This window comes from Mandrillus leucophaeus, unplaced genomic scaffold (genome assembly GCF_000951045.1).
Source record: "Mandrillus leucophaeus isolate KB7577 unplaced genomic scaffold, Mleu.le_1.0 Scaffold577, whole genome shotgun sequence".
Taxonomy (NCBI): Eukaryota; Metazoa; Chordata; class Mammalia; order Primates; family Cercopithecidae; genus Mandrillus; species Mandrillus leucophaeus.
In genome coordinates, this window is record NW_012106219.1 from 1069297 (window position 1) to 1075052 (window position 5756).

Here is a 5756-nt window from a genome sequence, read left to right on the forward strand (position 1 = left end):
CTGACATGAAATTTTATGTCCCAGTATTAAAATAAAAGCAAGGAAAAAATGAGTTGGATAGAGTTATATAAAATGAAAAACTGCAAACTAATAATGCAAAGTTAAATAGACTGGCTCTCAAAAATAATTTTCCCCAGCATAAAAACAGGTCTGCTTTTGGATATTGCAGAGATTCAAGTGATTTAATTAACAACGCATCTTTTTAAATTTTTATATAAAATAATCTAAAACATTATAATCATATATAAGCAGAGAAAATAGTTAAGACTTAAGCTTTATCCTTAACTCATTCTGAAAACAAACAACTTTTAAAAATAATTTGAGCCTTGGCTGCTCTGCCTATGCAGTGCCATTCTTTTACTCCTTTACTTTCTGAATAAACTTGCTCTCACTAAAAAAAGTAATAATAATTTGAGCCTTAAAGTTAAACATTCAAATAAATACAAAAATCCACCAATCTGGTTTTTTAAAGTATGAAATTCAACTATGCCAAAAACGCTTTATGCAAATATTTCCAAATTTCAAAGTATAATATCCAACACCATACTTAGTATCACTTTCCCAAATAAATGTCCAGGACATTTAACTTAGAAGTGGTATTATATATAAGCTGCGCAAATTTTATTTCTCTTTTGTCATATTTATAGTAGCTCAACATCATAAAACTATTGCTGGTAACTTATCAGTACTGAAAAATAAAACATTAAGTGAAAAATCAGAGTATCTCTCTACCACAAAAACAAGGGTAATTTTCTCATCTCTACAACTCAAGATTCAAACTTTTCTGTTTAAGAATAAAAAGTCTATGTTCATTCTTACCTGATTTTTCCCCAAGTACAATTATAGAAATATTGCAAAAAGTTCTTTTTTTCCTCTAATAAAAGAGCTTAAAGAATGCACAATAATTTAAAATAATCTTGTTCATTCAATTGTTGGTAACACTTATAAAATGAGGTCATATTGTAGATATCCTTAAAGCTATTAAAAATATGTTTTGTAAGTACTAATTAAAGGGATAACCACAATTAAGTGGAGATTTTTCAAAAATGATGTCTAGTGTTATGTCTGTAATTTCCAATTTTCAACTTTCAGCTGTCTACTTTGTAAAAGACCTTCACTGTGAAGCACAGCTCCAGTGTTAATATTTTGTACATCATTTAGGCAAAAATCACCTCATTCAGAAATTCAGAATTCTCAAATCCTTTAACACGTTGCAGTAACAGTCTAAAGTCCTTAATTTCTTTTGCTTTAGTCTTTAAGCTCTAATAAAATGCCACATTTGCCAAAAAAGTAAGAGGATGATTTCACTGGTAGCCCAAAAAGATTTTTTTTTCTGGATCTTCCTTTACTGACACTGACATACAAAGCAGTTCAAGAAGCTTTAGTTAAAAGAGTAATTCAGAAAGTAGTATTTCCTTTTGGAAAAAGAATGTGGCTTTTGAATAGACACTCCAGACATTTAAGTTATGGTATGATAAAACTAAGAGAAATAAAATCTCCCCCAATGACTACTAAGTACATTTTTCTATGTACATTTACATGCAAGTCAAGATTCGGTAATGCATAATAAACACCTTGTAAGTCAAATTCTAAATTAATTTAAATAGGTCTGTACCATAAAAGTATTTGAGATATTTCTGCTTAAAAAATACTTCCAGTCACATAAACCTTTTATATGTCAGAGTTGAATTCCATGAGGTCATTTGGGCTTATTACGCCAAGTATATTATACGCATTTCTGTCTAGTTGGGAAGACTACAATCCTGTGCAATATGCAACCTTGCACACTCAATATGCAACAGCAGTGTCCTATCAGGGATGTGTACACAGGAGGTCCTGCCAAGGCACTGGGGATGCACCTAGGCAATTCGTTTATTTCCCAGCACTAAACCCTCACTTCAGATATTAATACCCTCATGGAGAACCAAAATGTAAAGTAAAAGTTTCACTGGCTAATATTTGCAAACACGGAATTACATAACTAGGTAATAAGATGCACTTTGGTTAAAGAGAACCAAGCTCTCAATCCCTTGAGAGCATTATATCAACATTACAGTAAATGGCCGGCCATGCATTTTATGTCTCTTCTCCTCACTGCCCCAAAAACACACAAAACCACCACCACAAACAAAACGCTTAATTATCAAAATCTTCAGTCTTGATCGGGTGAATAGGGAAAACCAGAAAGGATAAAGAACCAGGGTCTAAATAGCTATTTGTCATAGGTAACTCAGAACTTATACTGGACTAGTCAGCCTTCACTTTCTCTCATGTGCTCATCCTGCCACTATTTTCTTTCCTATATCAGCACTTTACTTTTCTCTCTCCTTTTAAAGAACATCTACAAAGTGGGGTAGATAGAAAGCAACACTATTTGTCAGCAAAACAACCTGCAGGGATACATATGAAGCAAGCTTAACCTATTCTGCAGCCTGATACTGGAAAAGGCGTTTCATAAGCAGGCACTGCAACAAAGAGGTGCTGACAACTTCACTGTTCACTGTGAGGTAAACAGAAGTGACAATGTGCTTTATTACATAATACCTCTACCCATCTCCTTTCTCTTTGACCCACTGCTACTTGATATGAGGGAAGAATGTAACATGTAAAACACCAAAAGGAAGAAAGGGAATAGTCTGGTTAGAGTGAGGAGGTAGTTGTTATTTTTCACAACTAAAACAATTTAATTTCTGCCAAATATAATTATGTAATCCTAGTATCTTCATAGATTTTTGAAACTGGAAGAATCCTTACAGGCCATCTGGTCCTACCCTCTCATCTTACAGACAGAAAACCTAAAAATTTAAGCCCAAGATCAAACAGTTATGTAATGACAGAACTGGGTCTTCTGATACAGTACATCAAGTATTTTGGTATTTGCAAATATACAACAATTTCCCAAGGTTCAAAGTATTGACACAAAAATAAATGAATTGTTGCCTATAGCATAAAACATATATAATTTCAAATTCACTTTTGCTACCCAAAATACATCCCATCTTTGCTGTCTATAGCTCTAAGAGCTTTATGCCTACTAGGAGAGGAGAGAAGGAGGGTGAAAACACTTAAGGGAAAAATGCAGGAAAAGAATAAACAGCAAGCTAGTTGAGGTAAAACAATCAACAGAAATGGCTGTTAGGATTAAGAGCTACTGAAAAGATAAGACTGAGAAATGGGGTAATGAAACTGTTTCCGGAGAGTTCTCACCCTGCAGAAGAAAAAAACAGCAAGACAGAAGCAATGCAAAAGTACTGGAATGCATGTTATATAAGCCAGCTGATTAGAGTGATCAGAATTCTTGTGGCATAAGGTAACAGAATCTGCATTTTAAAACCAGAACTCCAGAGGATACCAGAGCAGGTGGTCCCTAAGAGCACATTTTGGAAAACACTGGTCTGTGGGATATTGTGATCTAGGAGGGTTAAAGACAAGAAAAACTCTTGTTCAGGAGTTCTGGGCCATTAACTAGCTTGGTTTGATTCTTTCAACCAACCAGGCAAAGGAAATGCCCTCGGCAAAACACATTAAGGCTGATTGTGTTCCCAGTCCAGGCAGTCAGACAAGGTGGCTGCCACAGAGTCACCCGCAAGGAGCCAGAGAACATTATGTAATCACTGCCCAAGCTCTGAAATGAAGAGATCAGAACTTCTTTCACAAAAGTCTGTCATTAAGGTTTTCCTTTTCCCATTAAGCGACCGACTGATTAAAGGATTCTACTTTCAATGTAGAGAAATATTTTGTCATCCCCTAAAGAAGTTTTCAGCTTATAGCTGGAAAGAGAATTAGTCATTTTGTATCTACCAACTCATCCGTTACTGCTGCGTGGTTTACAAAGATGACTCTGGCCCTCACTCTTTAGTCCCAGCAGTAATTTTCTTTGGATATGGAGGATCTGAGAAAATAAAAAATGGAAAACAAAGCACGGAGCTACCAATAATTACTTATAGCTGCAATAACCACAAAATTTAAATATGGTGAACTCGTGAGCAATTCTGAGAATGTGGCAGAGTCACTATTTCAGAAATGACAAAAATTGTCAGAAGTCAGATTTAATGGTGCTCAGCAAATGTAATACTGATGTTTGTCCAGAGTTTCAAATCTCCACTACAGCGGAACAGAGAAAAGCTGTCTGAAGTGACGTCATCCAATGCTTGCTCACTCTCTCTTTCTAAATGGGAGCAGTTATATTTGTTAATAGGATTTTTAAATGTATAAATATATGTGATAGCATTAAGACTACACATATTTGAGATTGTTGTGACTGGGTACTTGACTCTCAATTTATTTTAGATACAATAAATGTATAAACAAAGAGCTAACATAATAATTTGCTACTGGAATTTTCATCTGTGCATTCCAAACGTTTTCTTTAAAGACCAAGATTGTTTGCAATGGCTTCAGGAAAACAATGCCAATACGGAAAACCAAAACCTTTAATCCTTTTAGGGAATCAGTTCACTGTTCCTATTTCAAGGCAAGGCAAGTCATTTAGAAATCAACCCCTGACGTGTTTGTTTTTATCAGAGCATTTCGAGAAAGTAAGATTACCATTATAAAGACAGATTATATTCAGAATATAATAAATTATGATATGTCTAGATTACCATTATATTGTGAATTTTTTACAATATTATTAGTGGCCTATTTTTCAGTAATAATTTTTATTCGTCCATATTAAAACTCCTATTATTCATACGTGGCACACAAATTTTTTTTAAGTTAAAACTAAATTTACCCTACTGATAATAGGTCTTGAAAAATGCTAACGACAACAAAAAAAGATAAGCAACATAACTTTACAGTTAATTTCTAATGTTTGCAGCCTAAAAAGGATCTGGGTAAGAGGCTATGGGCTTTAACTTATGAGACAATTACACTCATATTTAAGTAAATATGATCGTAACCTACTAAAAGTCAACACAATAACAGCCCCACTTCATGAATTTTCCTAGGATTAAAGGGAGATTTTGTAAAACGAAGGAGAATTTTATTAGTGACCCGGGGGCAAATTTCTTCTGTTTAGTTTCAAGCAGCAGGAAACCTCACAAAGACGCTGATATAATTTAAATGCCAACTATTCGCTTTTCACTAACATCCACATAGTCATTACTGGCCTTTACCAGTAATGGCAAGAGACAGCCCAAACCTACTTCGGGCGGAGTGTCCCCTTCGTCCCCTCTCCAGGTGAAGTTCACCTGCCACTACCGAAGGGCCGTGGAAAAAGGAGGTAAAAAAACACTTTTAAAATTAAGACGCTTACAGTTGCTGGACTTAGTCCAAGTGCTGTTCAAGCCTAGAAACGAAAGTAGGAAACAACAGAGGTTTAGGCTTGTAATGATGTCAGCCATTTTAGGTACATTATTTATACTGGGGAGGAAGTGCCAAACTCGGTTGTTGTTGTTGTGCCTGTCGCTGACGGTCCCCAGATCGAACGAGCCCAGTCCTGGCGGCACGCACGCTCCCCGGACTGCACAAACGACCGGGACCTCAGCACAATTAGCCAATCGTTCCCTCTCCAGGATCTCCCAAGCCCCCGACCCCGCGTCAGGCACCGCTTCCAGCACACGCAGTTCCTTACAAAGGAGCTGCGGCCCCACAGGAAACGGGAACGCCGGGCTCTCTCGGACACTTGTCCCCGCGGCGCCAGCCCAGCGCCCGCCAACTTTTGCTACCCAAAATACATCCCATCTTTGCTGTCTATAGCTCTAAGAGCTTTATGCCTACTAGGAGAGGAGAGAAGGAGGGTGAAAACACTT